This window comes from Ranitomeya variabilis, chromosome 2 (assembly GCF_051348905.1).
Source record: "Ranitomeya variabilis isolate aRanVar5 chromosome 2, aRanVar5.hap1, whole genome shotgun sequence".
In the NCBI taxonomy this organism is placed as follows: Eukaryota; Metazoa; Chordata; class Amphibia; order Anura; family Dendrobatidae; genus Ranitomeya; species Ranitomeya variabilis.
This window is the reverse complement of record NC_135233.1, coordinates 1091887210-1091906149: the sequence shown is the minus strand read 5'-3', so window position 1 is coordinate 1091906149 and position 18940 is coordinate 1091887210. Positions and strand designations below refer to the sequence as shown.

At 42.6% G+C, this 18940-nt stretch overlaps 1 protein-coding gene across 1 annotated transcript in view; it reads right to left on the bottom strand.

Moving 5' to 3' along the window:
• NCOA1 (nuclear receptor coactivator 1) overlaps nucleotides 1–18940 on the bottom strand; it is a 313199-nt gene that overhangs the window by 192948 nt on the left and 101311 nt on the right. The gene's annotated exons all lie outside the window — the stretch shown is intronic.

The following is an 18940-nucleotide window of genomic DNA, read 5'->3' as shown; positions in this document are numbered from 1 at the left end:
ATATAACTACTATAATACTGCTCCTATGTACAAGAATATAACTACTATAATACTGCCCCTATGTACAGGAATATAACTACTATAATACTGCTCCTATGTACAAGAATATAACTACTATAATAGTGCCCCTATGTACAAGAATATAACTACTATAATACTGCCCCTATGTACAAGAATATAACTACTATAATACTGTTCCTATATACAAGAATATAACTACTATAATACTGCTCCTATGTACAAGAATATAACTACTATAATACTGCTCCTATGTACAAGAATATAACTACTATAATACTGCTCCCCATGTACAAGAATATAACTACTATAATACTGTTCCTATATACAAGAATATAACTACTATAATACTGCTCCTATGTACAAGAATATAACTACTATAATACCGCTCCTATGTACAATAATATAACTACTATAATACTGCCCCTATGTACAAGAATATAACTACTATAATACTGCCCCTATGTACAAGAATATAACTACTATAATACTGCTCCTATGTACAAGAATATAACTACTATAATACTGCTCCTATGTACAAGAATATAACTACTATAATACTGCCCCTATGTACAGGAATATAACTACTATAATACTGCTCCTATGTACAAGAATATAACTACTATAATAGTGCCCCTATGTACAAGAATATAACTACTATAATACTGCCCCTATGTACAAGAATATAACTACTATAATACTGTTCCTATATACAAGAATATAACTACTATAATACTGCTCCTATGTACAAGAATATAACTACTATAATACTGCTCCCCATGTACAAGAATATAACTACTATAATACTGTTCCTATATACAAGAATATAACTACTATAATACTGCTCCTATGTACAAGAATATAACTACTATAATACCGCTCCTATGTACAATAATATAACTACTATAATACTGCCCCTATGTACAAGAATATAACTACTATAATACTGTTCCTATATACAAGAATATAACTACTATAATACTGCTCCTATGTACAAGAATATAACTACTATAATACTGCCCCTATGTACAAGAATATAACTACTATAATACTGCCCCTATGTACAAGAATATAACTACTATAATACTGTTCCTATATACAAGAATATAACTACTATAATACTGCTTCTATGTACAAGAATATAACTACTATAATACTGCCCCTATGTACAAGAATATAACTACTATAATACTGCCCCTATGTACAAGAATATAACTACTATAATACTGTTCCTATATACAAGAATATAACTACTATAATACTGCTTCTATGTACAAGAATATAACTACTATAATACTGCCCCTATGTACAAGAATATAACTACTATAATACTGTTCCTATATACAAGAATATAACTACTATAATACTGCTCCTATGTACAAGAATATAACTACTATAATACTGCTCCTATGTACAAGAATATAAATACTATAATACTGCTCCTATGTACAATAATATAACTACTATAATACTGCCCCTATGTACAAGAATATAACTACTATAATACTGCTCCTATGTACAGGAATATAGCTGCTATAATACTGCCCCCTATGTAAAAGAATATAACTACTATAATACTGCAAACCTATGTACAAGAATATAACTACTATAATACTGCTCCTATGTACAAGAATATAACTACTATAATACTGTCCCCTATGTACAAGAATATAACTACTATAATACTGCCACCTATGTACAAGAATATAACTACTATAATACTGCCCCTATGTACAAGAATATAACTACTATAATACTGTCACCTATGTACAAGAATATAACTACTATAATACTGCTCCTATGTACAAGAATATAACTACTATAATACTGCTCCTATGTACAAGAATATAACTACTAAAATACTGCTCCTATGTACAAGAATATAACTACTATAATACTGCCCCTACGTACAAGAATATAACTACTATAATACTGCTCCTATGTACAAGAATATAACTACTATAATACTGCTTCTATGTACAAGAATATAACTACTATAATACTGCTCCTATGTACAAGAATATAACTACTATAATACTGCTCCTATGTACAAGAATATAACTACTATAATACTGCTCCTATGTACAAGAATATAACTACTATAATACTGCTTCTATGTACAAGAATATAACTACTATAATACTGCTCCTATGTACAAGAATATAACTACTATAATACTGCTCCTATGTACAAGAATATAACTACTATAATACTGCTCCTATGTACAAGAATATAACTACTATAATACTGCTTCTATGTACAAGAATATAACTACTATAATACTGCTCCTATGTACAAGAATATAACTACTAAAATACTGCTCCTATGTACAAGAATATAACTACTATAATACTGCCCCTATGTACAAGAATATAACTACTATAATACTGCTCCTATGTACAAGAATATAACTACTATAATACTGCTCCTATGTACAAGAATATAACTACTATAATACTGCTCCTATGTACAAGAATATAACTACTATAATACTGCTCCTATGTACAAGAATATAACTACTAAAATACTGCTCCTATGTACAATATAACTACTATAATACTGCCACCTATGTACAAGAATATAACTACTATAATACTGCTCCTATGTACAAGAATATAACTACTATAATACTGCTCCTATGTACAAGAATATAACTACTAAAATACTGCTCCTATGTACAAGAATATAACTACTATAATACTGCTCCTATGTACAAGAATATAACTACTATAATACTGCTCCTATGTACAAGAATATAACTACTATAATACTGCTCCTATGTACAAGAATATAACTACTATAATACTGCTCCTATGTACAAGAATATAACTACTAAAATACTGCTCCTATGTACAAGAATATAACTACTATAATACTGCCACCTATGTACAAGAATATAACTACTATAATACTGCTCCTATGTACAAGAATATAACTACTATAATACTGCTTCTATGTACAAGAATATAACTACTATAATACTGCTCCTATGTACAAGAATATAACTACTATAATACTGCTCCTATGTACAAGAATATAACTACTAAAATACTGCTCCTATGTACAAGAATATAACTACTATAATACTGCCACCTATGTACAAGAATATAACTACTATAATACTGCTCCTATGTACAAGAATATAACTACTATAATACTGCTTCTATGTACAAGAATATAACTACTATAATACTGCTCCTATGTACAAGAATATAACTACTATAATACTGCCCCTATGTACAGGAATATAACTACTCTAATACTGCCCCCAATGTACAAGAATATCTAGTAGTATATAAGGGGGGCTGTGGTGATGACAACACTATATAATGGGGGGCTGGGGTGGCCATTCTACAGCATGGGAGGCTGTCATGGATATCATAGTGTATAATGGGGGGCTGTTGTGGATATCATACTGTATAGGCAGCTGTGGTGACCATCATCCTGTGTACAGGGACAGTGTGAGGAGTACAGTCTGGCGGTGTTGTGGGCAGTAGCATAGTGTGAAAAGGGTTCACAGAATTGATATGGAGAGGGGGCAGTGTTAAATGGGGGCACAGTATGGAGAGATGTTAGCATGGTGGGAGGACTGCGTGGAGATATAGAGCGTGCAACGGAAAACAGCAGAGAGGAGACAGCCATGGTATAGACCAGGCCTGGGCAAAGTGCGGCCCATGGGCCACATCCGGCCCTCTGGCTGTCTCAGTCCGGCCCACGGACCGAGACAGCCGTGGGGCTGGATATTTAAGGTCCATGGGCCGCTCGGTGCCTGCCCGCTCGCTGTCTCCATGTGCGGCTCTGAGCTGCGCCTGCCGCTGACTCCTTTGGTGGAGGAGGGGCCTCCGGCCACTTCCTCCACCAATCAGCTCTCAGGGAGAGAAGCAGAGCACCAGGGAACGGGACCGAGGTGATTGTGGTGGTTTTTTTTTCTCGTGTGTATGGGCTGTTTGGGTGGGCATGGGGAGGATATGGGAGTGTGACATGCTGCCGCACACGTGGGGCGACATGGTGCTACACAAGTGGGGCGACATGGTCCTACACACGTGGGGGTGACATGCAGCACACGGTGCTGCATATGGAGGCGACATGCTTCACATGGCGAGCCTATGGGGGTGACATGCAGTGTATATAGGGAGGCTGTGTGGGGCTCATGCAGTATATGGGGAGGCTGTGTGGGGCTCATGCAGTACATGGGGAAGCTTTGTGGGGCTCATGCTGTATATGGGGAGGCTGTGTGGGGCTCATGCAGTACATGGGGAGGCTGTGTGGGGCTCATGCAGTACATGGGGAAGCTTTGTGGGGCTCATGCTGTATATGGGGAGGCTGTGTGGGGCTCATGCAGTACATGGGGAAGCTTTGTGGGGCTCATGCAGTATATGGGGAGGCTGTGTGGGGCTCATGCAGTACATGGGGAGGCTGTGTGGGGCTCATGCAGTACATGGGGAGGCTGTGTGGGGCTCATGCAGTACATGGGGAGGCTGTGTGGGGCTCATGCAGTACATGGGGAAGCTTTGTGGGGCTCATGCTGTATATGGGGAGGCTGTGTGGGGCTCATGCAGTACATGGGGAGGCTGTGTGGGGCTCATGCAGTACATGGGGAGGCTGTGTGGGGCTCATGCAGTATATGGGGAGGCTGTGTGGGGCTCATGCAGTACATGGGGAAGCTTTGTGGGGCTCATGCTGTATATGGGGAGGCTGTGTGGGGCTCATGCAGTATATGGGGAGACTGTGTGGGGCTCATGCTGTATATGGGGAGGCTGTGTGGGGCTCATGCAGTACATGGGGAAGCTTTGTGGGGCTCATGCAGTACATGGGGAGGCTGTGTGGGGCTCATGCAGTATATAGGGAGGCTGTGTGGGGCTCATGCAGTACATGGGGAGGCTGTGTGGGGCTCATGCAGTATATAGGGGGGCTGTGTGGGGCTCATGCTGTATATGGGGAGACTGTGTGGGGCTCATGCTGTATATGGGGAGGCTGTGTGGGGCTCATGCAGTACATGGGGAAGTTTTGTGGGGCTCATGCAGTACACGGGGAGGCTGTGTGGGGCTCATGCAGTATATAGGGAGGCTGTGTGGGGCTCATGCTGTATATGGGGAGGCTGTGTGGGACTCATGCAGTATATGGGGAGGCTGTGTGGGGCTCATGCTGTACATAGGGAGGCTGTGTGGGGCTCATGCTGTACATAGGGAGGCTGTGTGGGGCTCATGCTGTATATGGGGAGGCTGTGTGGGACTCATGCAGTATATGGGGAGGCTGTGTGGGGCTCATGCTGTATATAGGGAGGCCTGTGGGGCTCATGCTGTATATAGGGAGGCTGTGTGGGGCTCATGCAGTATATAGGGAGGCCTGTGGGGCTCATGCTGTATATGGGGAGGCTGTGTGGGACTCATGCTGTATATAGGGAGGCTGTGTGGGGCTCATGCCGCATATGGAGGAGGCTGTATGGGGCTCATGCCGCATATGGGGGAGACTGTGTGGGGCTCATGCCGCATATGGGGGGGGAAGACTATGTGGGGCACATGCCTCATATAAAGGGTTGTTAGGGGCTCATACGATATACAGAAGGGGCTGTGCTCGGGTTCAAACGATATATAGGGGGATGTCAGCATTTTTAATTCTGCTCAATAATAATTAATTAATATTAATAAAATTAAAAATCTTATAATAATTATAATATAGCGATATTAATATTGAGCAGAATTAATTTCAGCCTATTGGTTCGGCCCTCCACAATGGTCGCAGTTTCTCATGTGGCCCCTTGGGAAAATTAATTGCCCACCCCTGGTATAGACCCTTGTTAATAAGAGCAGATGGTGTGGCGGTTACAGCTGATGATGGCGGACAATGTGGTGGTTATAGCTCATTAAGGCGGGCAGTGTGGAGACCATATACCATAGGAGCCTTATTTAGGCACACTAAGAGTTATAGGTTCATTTTATGCAAATCTATTTGGGGCTGAATTGTCATTACAATTGAATGCTGTACTAAACTTGGTTGGCGATGTAGTCATGTACTGATGGAGGTTCTGGTGATGTATTCGTGTACTGGCATATTTAATTACTGACTTCGATCTCGTGATGTATTCATGTACTTATTATGGTTCTGGTGACTCATTAATGTACTGATGGTGGTTCCGGAAATGTATTCATGTACTGATGGTGGTTCTGGGGATGTATTCATGTACTGATGGTGGTTCTAATGACCTATTTATCTACTGATGATTGTTCTGGTGCCGTATTTATGTACTATTAATGGCTCTGGTGTTCAATTTATGTTCTGATGATGATTTTGGCATCATATTTATGTACCGATGATCATTCTGGTGATGAATACAGCACCATAACCTTCATCACTACATGAATACATCACCAGAGCCATTAGTAGTACATGAATATAGTACCAGAACCACCATCAGTAAAGGAATTTGACACCACTACCACCTTCAGTACATGAATACGCCACCAGAACCACTATCCATTCAAGAATATGGCTCCAGAAATACCATCAGTTTTGTTGCAAACTATAACCATTATATGTATCGCTCTATCTATACTTTGGACTGTTTAGTTTCCACTAGGGTATCTGCTAAATGTTGGACAGAAACCAAACAGCCCCCATTATAGCTAAGTTATACGAATTTCTATGACCGTGGCTTGAGTCTTACAGATAAAACATAGGATGTCAGGGATGAATATCACTATTTATCCTTGATGAAGCGTAAATAGTCCACAAACAATGCATGATTGTATATCGAACGTTGAAGATTCACTCCTTGTTGAGCCTCACCCCTAAAGTACAAAACTTTTTTTTACTTTTGGTGGTGTTTTTTTTGGTGAAAAAGGTAACAATTCTAGTGGAAGTGGTCTTCAGGGTGGTCACCATGCACCTCTCCATTTTTAGATTTATATATTTTTTTTTAATATTTAGAGAACCATGTAGCATTTCCTTTACACGTTTACCAATACTTGATACTTTGTGTTGGTATCACATTAATCTGTGATGTGTCTTCTGCCCTTCGCTGTACTCGGTGATGCACACAATTCTGGATTCTCACGTACACCCACGGAATATTTGGTAAACTTGCAGCAAGTCCTCGTGGCTAATGGAGGTGATGTACAGAAAGCTGGGTGACAATGATGGAAGTGAGGTGTGTCTCTGCCTCGTGTGCCCAATTATCAACATTACACATACGAGACAATGACTCATAAACCTTTCCGATGCCGCAGCCAACATGGGTCATCAGCTGTAATGATGCCGGGAAAGGGAACCTGGCACCTAGTCGTGGGCCATAGTCAAATAGGGGCTACTGATCTCTTCTGAGGCTGCTTATCTCTGGTTTAATCAATAGGGTCACGCACATTCATAGTAGCCTATCAAGTAAAGAATGGCCTATAACATTGCCTGTAAATCTGTGAAGAATTCTTTAGGGCACCTGAAACATTCATTCATCAGCAAAGAGCACTGATTCCATGGTGGATTATTAGTGGAATCAGTGCTCTTTGCTGATGAACGAATGTTTCAGGTGCCCTAAAGAATTCTTCACAGATTTACAGGCAATGTCCTTGCCTGTAAAGCATTTTTGATTAAAGAAATGATGAGCAAGCATGCTTGGATAAGGTGTTATCTGAGCATGCTCATGTGCTAACCGAGTATCTTCGGCGTGCTCGAAAAATATACTTGAGTTGCCGCGGCTGCATGTCTCGCGGCTGTTCGACACCTAACAAACACATTGTGTCATGGGTGTCAAACAGCCGCGAGACACGCAGCTGCGGGGACTCGAACATATTTTTTGAGCACACCGAAAGAATTCTTCACAGATTTACAGGCAATGTTATAGGGAGCAATGTCCTTGCCTGTAAAGCTTTTTGATGCAAAGAAATGAGGACTGCACGTTAGTGATGAGCAAGCATGCTTGGATAAGGTGTTATCTGAGCATGCTCATGTGCTAACCGAGTATCTTCGACGCGCTCGAAAAATATGTTTGAGTCCCCGCGGCTTTTCTACACCTAACAAACACTCAATCCCTGTTGTGTCATGGGTGTCAAACAGCAGCGAGACATGCAGCAGCTAGAACATATTTTTCGAGCCCCCAGAAGATACTCAGTTAGCACATGAGCATGCTCAGATAACACCTTATCCAAGCATGCTCGCTCATCACTATTTACAGCTTGTCTATGAGCTGATTGTTGTTTACTTGTTAAAGGAGAAGTTCATCGTTTTGGAAAAATTATATAAATCTTTTTGAAAGTTCTCAGGGCTCATATTAAAATAATATGAATGGGTTTTCAGTTTCCACCTAACTTTATAATGTGTATGAACGTGAATGGACTCTTCTGCGTCAGCAGATACTGAAGAAAAAAGAAGGATCGGGCATGTTGACTTTTAACATGCCCAATCTTTTGTTTCCATGGTGAATAAGAATAGAGGGAATCTCATAACACAGAGTATCAGTTTTGCCTGGCGAGTTTCTTTAAGACTTTTGTCATTATACTTTGCATATTGGTAAATGTAAAACATTGTAGAGTTTAATCGGTCATCAACTTAACAAATATTGGGGTAAGTAAAATTGATCTTTAGGGGTAACCCTGTAGGCGGTGCAGAATTATATACTATCACTTCAAAAAATGAGAATATCCCAACCTAATATTATAGCAAAAGTTTATTTAGGCAGGTTGGGTACCTTTGATCTACTAATATGTCAGTGTGATCAAGAGGGGTACATACATAACTGTGCCAGTACATTAACAAAAATTCTTAAATTCATTGAAAAATAGAAAGTTTTTATTTAAAAAAAAAATATATGCAAAAATGTATCAAAATATTTATTTACTTATAATATATATTTTTTAAAATAAAAATAAAAAAATGACATCCCCCGTTACATATCTGGTACCCCCATACCAGGTACTATAAATATATTCACTTTTTGAGGGTCAGCAGTAAACAATGTGAAAAGAAAAAGTAAAAAAAAAAATACAATAAAATGTTGTTGTTTTTTATCCTTGTCCCTCTAAGGTTGGGTTCAGATGGTCATTTTTCATAATAGATTTTTGGGTCTTCTCACCTGGAATTCTCAGTCTCAGTAGGATATACGAGCGGGCTGTCTGGTCATTGCATTGTAGGCATGAACCTGGCCCGAAATGAGCTCTAACATATATGTACCCTAAATTATTAGGGGTTGAAGCCCCAATTTACCCTTGCATTGCTGGGTTGATTAAAAAAAAAAAAAAGAAGTTAATTCATTTCAGGATGAAAAATTCTAGAATGATTTGCCCGGAAGGTCTGTCCCTGAAAGAGTTAATTTTAATTTACACAAGTAATTAGCACGTTCTGGCATTACACAGCGAATACCTTCGCCATTACTGCTACTGTACATACTATGAGCAATGCGTGTCACGTGTTTGATCACTGCAGTCATTACAGTACAACAGACACAACAACATTCCTACTTGGAGGACCCGGCAGATCTGTGCGTTACCTCGATGGCACACTCATTATAATAAGAATTATGCAATACCTAATTTCTCCTGTGGGGGTGCTGCAGGGAAACTGAGCACTTGGAGCTAAATTCCCTCACAGATGACAGATGATCACTGACAGTCCCAGCAGTGGGAGAGCTTAAGTTCAGCTTCATTTCTGGAAAATTCCTTTAAAATCCTATATGATATGGTGGCTGTACTGTCAGATAGATAGAAAATGGAATAAATAGTCCATCTCCAAATCCCTTAACTCTCATTCCTGAAAATATCCCTCTGAAGGCAGGTCATTGTCTCTACAGGAAGTGGAAGCAGGTAATTGTCTATCTTAAAGAAATAGGGGCGGTTCTTTCTCTCTACAGGAAATGGTGGGAGTCTGTCTCTCCACAGAAAGTAGGGGTACTTCTTTGTATATCTACAGGAAGTTGTGGGACAGTCTGTCTCTCCACAGGAAGTAGGGTTGGTTCTTTGTCTCTACAGAAAGTGGTGGGACAGTCTTTGTCTCTCCACAGAAAGTAGGGGTAGTTCTTTGTCTATTTACAGGAAGTGGTAGAACAGTCTTTGCCTCTACACAGGAAATAGAGGTGGTTCTTTGTCTCTGTACAGGAAGTGGTGGGGCAGTCTTTATCTCTCCACAGAAGGCAGGGGTATGTCATGATCTCAATGGCAAGAGAACATAGCATAAGCATATATAGGAACTAGCTCTTGGAAGATGGGAACTGAGCTGACCATGAACTAAACCTAACGCACAACTAGCAGTGGCCGGGTAGCATGCCTACGTTGATTCTAGATGCCCAGCCCAGCCGGAGGACTAAATAAAGCTAGCAGAGGAAAATATTAGTCCTAGCTCACCTCTAGAGAAATACCCCGAAAGGAGACAGAGGCCCCCCACATGTATTGGCGGTGAGTTGAGATGAAATAACAAACGTAGTATGAAAATAGGTTTAGCAAATTTGAGGTCCACTTACTACATAGCAGAAGACAGAAAGGACACTTTCATGGTCAGCTGAAAACCCTATCAAAAACACCATCCAGAAATTACTTTAAAACTCTGGCATTAACTCATAACACCAGAGTGGCAATTCCCGTTCACAAGAGCTTTCCAGACACAGTAACGAAACTACAGCTGTGAACTGGAACAAAATGCAAAAACAAACATGGACAAGAGTCCAACTTATCTAGTAGTTGTCTAGGAGCAGGAACAAGCACAGAGAGGCTTCTGATAACATTGTTGACCGGCAAGCAACTAACAGAGCAGCAAGGTTATATAGCGACTCCCACATCTTGATGGGAACAGGTGAACAGAGAAGATGAAGACACCAGTTCAATTCCACCAGTAGCCACCGGGGGAGCCCAGAATCCAAATTCACAACAGTACCCCCCCCTCAAGGAGGGGGCACCGAACCCTCACCAGAACCACCAGGGCGATCAGGATGGGCCCTATGAAAGGCACGAACCAGATCGGAGGCATGAACATCAGATGCATTCACCCAAGAATTATCCTCCTGGCCGTATCCCTTCCACTTGACCAGATACTGGAGTCTCCGTCTGGAAACACGAGAGTCCAAAATTTTCTCCACAACGTACTCCAACTCACCCTCAACCAACACCGGAGCAGGAGGCTCAACGGAAGGCACAACCGGTACCTCATACCTGCGCAATAATGACCGATGAAAAACGTTATGAATAGAAAAGGATGCAGGGAGGTCCAAACGGAAGGAAACAGGGTTAAGAATCTCCAATATCTTATACGGGCCGATAAACCGAGGCTTAAACTTAGGAGAAGAGACCCTCATAGGGACAAAACGAGAAGACAACCACACCAAATCCCCAACAGAAAGCCGAGGACCAACACGACGGTGGCGGTTGGCAAAAAGCTGAGTCTTCTCCTGGGACAACCTCAAATTGTCCACCACCTGCCCCCAGATCTGATGCAATCTCTCCACCACAGCATCCACTCCAGGACAATCCGAAGATTCCACCTGACCAGAGGAAAATCGAGGATGAAACCCCGAATTACAGAAAAACGGGGACACCAAAGTGGCAGAGCTGGCCCGATTATTGAGAGCGAACTCCGCCAATGGCAAAAAAGCAACCCAATCATCCTGGTCAGCAGACACAAAACACCTCAGATATGTCTCCAGGGTCTGATTAATCCGCTCGGTCTGGCCATTCGTCTGAGGATGGAAAGCGGACGAAAAAGATAAATCTATGCCCATCCTAGCACAGAATGCCCGCCAAAATCTAGACACGAATTGGGTCCCTCTGTCAGAAACGATATTCTCAGGAATACCATGCAAACGAACAACATTTTGAAAAAACAGAGGAACCAACTCGGAAGAAGAAGGTAACTTGGGCAGAGGAACCAAATGGACCATCTTAGAAAAACGGTCACACACCACCCAGATGACAGACATCTTCTGAGAAACAGGCAGATCTGAAATAAAATCCATCGAGATGTGCGTCCAAGGCCTCTTAGGAATAGGCAAGGGCAACAATAATCCACTAGCCCGAGAACAACAAGGCTTGGCCCGAGCACAAACGTCACAAGACTGCACAAAGCCTCGCACATCTCGTGACAGGGAAGGCCACCAGAAGGACCTTGCCACCAAATCCCTGGTACCAAAAATGCCAGGATGACCTGCCAACGCAGAAGAATGAACCTCAGAGATGACTCTACTGGTCCAATCATCAGGAACAAACAGTTTATCAAGTGGGCAACGATCAGGTCTCTCCGCCTGAAACTCCTGCAAGGCCCGCCGCAGGTCTGGAGAAACGGCTGACAATACCACTCCATCCTTAAGGATACCTGTGGGCTCAGAGTTACCAGGCGAGTCAGGCTCAAAACTCCTAGAAAGGGCATCCGCCTTAACATTCTTAGAACCCGGTAGGTATGACACCACAAAATTAAACCGAGAGAAAAATAATGACCAGCGCGCCTGTCTAGGATTCAGGCGCCTGGCGGTCTCAAGATAAATCAAATTTTTGTGGTCAGTCAATACCACCACCTGATGTCTGGCCCCCTCAAGCCAATGGCGCCACTCCTCAAAAGCCCACTTCATGGCCAAAAGCTCCCGATTCCCAACATCATAATTCCGCTCAGCGGGCGAAAATTTACGGGAAAAGAAGGCACAAGGCCTCATCACGGAGCAGTCAGAACTTTTCTGCGACAACACTGCCCCAGCTCCGATCTCAGAAGCGTCGACCTCAACCTGAAAAGGTAGAGCAACATCAGGCTGACGCAACACAGGGGCAGAGGAAAAACGGCGCTTAAGCTCCCGAAAGGCCTCCACAGCATCAGGGGACCAATCAGCAACATCAGCACCCTTCTTAGTCAAATCGGTCAATGGCTTAGCAATATCCGAAAAACCAGCAATAAATCGACGATAAAAGTTAGCAAAGCCCAAAAATTTCTGAAGACTCTTAAGAGAAGAGGGCTGCGTCCAATCACAAATAGCTTGAACCTTGACAGGATCCATTTCAATGGAAGAGGGGGAAAAAATATATCCCAAAAAGGAAATCCTCTGTACCCCAAAAACACACTTAGAACCCTTCACACACAAAGAATTAGACCGCAAAACCTGAAAAACCCTCCTGACTTGCTGGACATGAGAGTCCCAGTCATCCGAAAAAATCAGAATATCATCCAGATACACAATCATAAATTTATCCAAATAATCGCGAAAAATATCATGCATAAAGGACTGGAAAACTGACGGAGCATTAGAAAGACCAAAAGGCATCACTAAATACTCAAAGTGGCCCTCGGGCGTATTAAATGCGGTTTTCCACTCATCCCCCTGCCTGATTCGCACCAAATTATACGCCCCACGAAGGTCAATCTTAGAGAACCACTTGGCCCCCTTTATGCGAGCAAACAAATCAGTCAGCAACGGCAATGGGTATTGATATTTAACAGTGATTTTATTCAAAAGCCGATAATCAATACATGGTCTCAAAGAGCCGTCTTTTTTTGACACAAAGAAAAAACCGGCTCCTAAGGGAGATGACGATGGACGAATATGTCCCTTTTCCAAGGACTCCTTTATATATTCTCGCATAGCAGCATGTTCAGGCACAGACAGATTAAATAAACGACCCTTTGGGTATTTACTACCCGGGATTAAATCTATGGCACAATCGCACTCTCGGTGCGGAGGTAACGAACCAAGCTTGGATTCTTCAAAGACGTCACGATAGTCAGACAGGAACTCAGGAATTTCAGAGGGAATAGATGATGAAATGGAAACCACAGGTACATCCCCATGAGCCCCCTTACATCCCCAGCTCAACACAGACATAGCTCTCCAGTCGAGGACTGGGTTGTGAGATTGCAGCCAAGGCAATCCTAGCACCAAATCATCATGTAGATTATACAGCACCAGAAAGCGAATAATCTCCTGGTGATCCGGATTAATACGCATAGTTACTTGTGTCCAGTATTGTGGTTTATTATTAGCCAATGGGGTGGAGTCAATCCCCTTCAGAGGAATAGGAGTCTCCAAAGGCTCTAAATCATACCCACAGCGTTTGGCAAAGGACCAATCCATAAGACTCAAAGCGGCGCCAGAGTCGACATAGGCGTCCGTGGTAATAGATGACAAAGAGCAAATCAGGGTCACAGATAGAATAAATTTAGACGGTAAGGTGCAAATGGAAACAGATTTACCAAGCTTTTTAGTGCGCTTAGAGCATGCTGATATAACATGAGTAGAATCACCACAATAGAAACACAACCCATTTTTCCGTCTAAAATTCTGCCGCTCGCTTCGGGACAGAATTCTATCACACTGCATACTCTCTGGCGACTTCTCAGTGGACACCGCCAGATGGTGCACTGGTTTGCGCTCCCGCAAACGCCTATCGATCTGAATAGCCATTGTCATGGACTCATTCAGACCCGCAGGCACAGGGAACCCCACCATAACATCCTTAATGGCATCAGAGAGACCCTCTCTGAAAGTCGCCGCCAGGGCGCACTCATTCCACTGAGTAAGCACAGACCATTTACGGAATCTTTGGCAGTAAATTTCCGCTTCATCTTGCCCCTGAGATAGGGACATCAAAGTTTTTTCTGCCTGAAGCTCCAAATGAGGTTCGTCATAAAGCAACCCCAAGGCCAGAAAAAACGCATCCACATTGAGCAACACAGGATCCCCTGGTGTCAATGAAAAAGCCCAGTCTTGAGGGTCGCCCCGGAGCAAGGAAATCACAATCCTGACCTGCTGTGCAGGGTCTCCGGCAGAGCGAGATTTCAGAGACAAAAATAATTTGCAATTATTTCGAAAATTCTGAAACCCGGATCTATTCCCCGAGAAAAATTCCGGCAAAGGAATTCTCGGCTCAGATACAGGTGCATGACAAACAAAATCTTGCAAATTTTGTACCTTCGTGGCGAGATTATTCAAACCTGCAGTTACACTCTGAAGATCCATTACAAACAGGTGGACACAGAGCCATTCAAGGGTTAAGAGGAGGTAAGAAGCAGCTAGACAGCAATTAAGGGCTAGGCAGCAAAACTCTGAGGGGAAAAAAAAAAAATTTCCCTTCAACACTTCTTTTTCTCCTGCTTCAGCCCAAACAATTAACACTTTGCGGGCCGGTCAAACTGTCATGATCTCAATGGCAAGAGAACATAGCATAAGCATATATAGGAACTAGCTCTTGGAAGATGGGAACTGAGCTGACCATGAACTAAACCTAACGCACAACTAGCAGTGGCCGGGTAGCATGCCTACGTTGATTCTAGATGCCCAGCCCAGCCGGAGGACTAAATAAAGCTAGCAGAGGAAAATATTAGTCCTAGCTCACCTCTAGAGAAATACCCCGAAAGGAGACAGAGGCCCCCCACATGTATTGGCGGTGAGTTGAGATGAAATAACAAACGTAGTATGAAAATAGGTTTAGCAAATTTGAGGTCCACTTACTACATAGCAGAAGACAGAAAGGACACTTTCATGGTCAGCTGAAAACCCTATCAAAAACACCATCCAGAAATTACTTTAAAACTCTGGCATTAACTCATAACACCAGAGTGGCAATTCCCGTTCACAAGAGCTTTCCAGACACAGTAACGAAACTACAGCTGTGAACTGGAACAAAATGCAAAAACAAACATGGACAAGAGTCCAACTTATCTAGTAGTTGTCTAGGAGCAGGAACAAGCACAGAGAGGCTTCTGATAACATTGTTGACCGGCAAGCAACTAACAGAGCAGCAAGGTTATATAGCGACTCCCACATCTTGATGGGAACAGGTGAACAGAGAAGATGAAGACACCAGTTCAATTCCACCAGTAGCCACCGGGGGAGCCCAGAATCCAAATTCACAACAGGGGTAGTTCTTTGTCTATTTACAGGAAGTGGTGGAACAGTCTTTGCCTCTACACAGGAAATAGGGGTGGTTCTTTGTCTCTGTACAGGAAGTGGTGGGACAGTCTTTGTCTCTCCACAGGAATTGGGGGTGGTTGTCTGTCTGTAGGAAGAGGTGAGACAGTCTTTGTCTCTCCATAGGAAGTAGGGGTGGTTCTTTGGATTTACAGAAATTAGTGAGTGGGTCTTTGTCTCTTTACAAAAAGTTGGGTGAGTCTTTGGCTCTCTACAGGAAGTGAGGGCAGTACATTGTCTCTCTACAAGAAGTGAGGGCAGTACTTTGGCTCTATACAGGAAGTGAGGGCAGTACATTGTTTCTATAGAGGAAGTGAGGGCAGTACATTGTTTCTATACAGGAAGTGAGGGCAGTACTTTGTATACAGAAAGTGCAGGCAGTACTCTGTCTCTCTACAGGAAAAGAAGGCAGTACTTTGTCTCTACAGGAAGCGAAGCAGTACTTTGTCTCTATACAGGAAGTGAGGGCAGTACATTGTTTCTATAGAGGAAGTGAGGACAGTACATTGTTTCTATACAGGAAGTGAGGGCAGTACTTTGTATACAGAAAGTGAAGGCAGTACATTGTCTCTCTACAGGAAGTGAGGGCAGTACATTGTCTCTACAAGAAGTGAGGGCAGTACTTTGTCTCTATACAGGAAGTGAGGGCAGTACATTGTTTCTATAGAGGAAGTGAGTGCAGTACATTGTTTCTATACAGGAAGTGAGGGCAGTACTTTGTGTCTATATAGAAAATGTGGGCAGTACTTTGTCTCCACAGGAAGTGAGGGCAGTACATTGCTTCTATACAGAAAGTGAGGGCAGTACATTGTCTCTATACAGAAAGTGTAGGGAGTACTTTGTCTCTCTACAAGAAGTGAAGGAGTACTTTCCCTCTACAGGAGGAGAGGGCAGTACATTATTTCTATACAGAAAATGAGGGCAGTACATTGTTTCTATACAGGAAGAAAGGGCAGGCAGAACTTTGTCTATTTAAAGAAAGTGTAGGGAGTACTTTGTCTCTGCACAGGAAGTGAGGGCAGTACTTTGTTTCTATACAGGAAGTGAGGGCAGTACATTGTCTCTATACAGGAAGTGAGGGCAGTACTTTTTCTCTACACAGGAAGTGAGGGCAGTACACTGTCTATACAGAAAGTGAGGGCAGTACACTGTCTCTATATAGGAAGTGAGGGCAGTACACTGTCTCTATACAGGAAGTGAGGGCAGTACATTGTCTCTACACAGGAAGTGAGGGCAGTACAGTGTCTATACAGAAAGTGAGGGCAGTACTTTTTCTCTATACAGGAAGTGAGGGCAGTACATTGTCTCTACACAGGAAGTGAGGGAAGTACATTGTCTCTATACAGGAAGTGAGGGCAGAACTTTTTCTCTACACAGGAAGTAAGGGCAGTACACTGTCTCTATACAGGAAGTGAGGGCAGCACATTGTCTCCATACAGGAAGCGAGGGCAGCACAGTCTCTACACAGGAAGTGAGGGCAGTACAGTGTCTCTATACAGGAAGTGAGGGCACTACATTGTCTCTATACAGGAAGTGAGGCAAGTACATTTTCTCTACACAGGAAGTGGGGGCAGTACATTGTCTCTACACAGGAAGTGAGGGCAGTACATTGTCTCTACACAGGAAGTGAGGGCAGTACATTGTCTCTACACAGGAAGTGAGGGCAGTACAGTGTCTCTACACAGGAAGTGAGGGCAGTACATTGTCTCTACACAGGAAGTGAGGGCAGTACATTGTCTCTACACAGGAAGTGAGGGCAGTACATTGTCTCTACACAGGAAGTGAGGACAGTACTTTATGTCTCTACAGTAAGTGGTGGGCCAGCCTTTGTCTTTTCAGAGGAAGCATGGGTATCTCTTTGTTTCTCAACAGGAAGTGGTGGTTTTTGTCACTCTACAAGAAGGGAAGGAGAGTCTTTGTCCTTCTGCTCCTGTTTCAAAGCAAACTGTGTGCAAGGATAACAGAAAGGTGGGAATTCAGTTCAGAGTACTTAAGCTATTGGACAATGGCAGAGGCAATGCTTGCTGGAAAATATGGTGAAGGGAACTTCCAGCACCAATAGTACTGGCAGAATGCTAAAAATAAGGAATTGACTACTGATAATGAGCGGATGACAAGTTTAAAAACATGATAACTGCGACAGTTCCAGCATATATTGGACTGATATATGTAGTTTTACCTTGTTGTGGATGTTGAGGGTGATTTTCTGTGACAGGACGCTTATAAAGCCACCAACTCTCATCAAACACACATGAGAGAAACAGTCAACAGCCCGGACCTACAAAGCGGCCACATCCTTAGGAAAATATGTTTGTAACCTTCAGATGCCGTTTATAAGGCGCTTAGCTTATCCTGCCGCCGATAAGAATCTACAGAAATCTATCGGAAAGGTCCGCGCTGCAGCATGTTAGCACCGAGAAACAAAGCGAGCGCTAATCCACGGCCGACCACTATCACTGACACCAAAAGGAAAGCAAAGTTTACTTGAAAGGCAAAGATTACACTGTTTAACCTGAAAACTCAGACCCAGGGCGGCCATACCTGCCCGGATTAACCCCCGGTGAGCCACATTACTGTATGGAACCAGTGTCATCTAGAAAATCTCTACACCAGTCCCTGTACAGTCATGGATCCTACATATATATTACATATGACGGGTTATTGTAGTTATTTCTGTGCTGTTTCTGTAGGCTTCAGAGCTGAAATCTTAAGGAATTTCAGGTTTTCTTGTTTAGTGTCTGAAAAGACCTTGGTCTAAGAACTCTGAATAGTGAGTGCAGCTCTGGAGTATAATTCAGGATATAACACAGGATCAGTAATGTAATGTATGTACACAGTGACTGCACCAGCAGAATAGTGAGTGCAGCTCTGGGGTATAATACAGGATGTAACTCAGGATCAGTAATGTAATGTATGTACACAGTGACTGCACCAGCAGAATAGTGAGTGCAGCTCTGGAGTATAATACAGGATGTAACTCAGGATCAGTAATGTAATGTATGTACACAGTGACTGCACCAGCAGAATAGTGAGTGCAGCTCTAGGGTATAATACAGGATG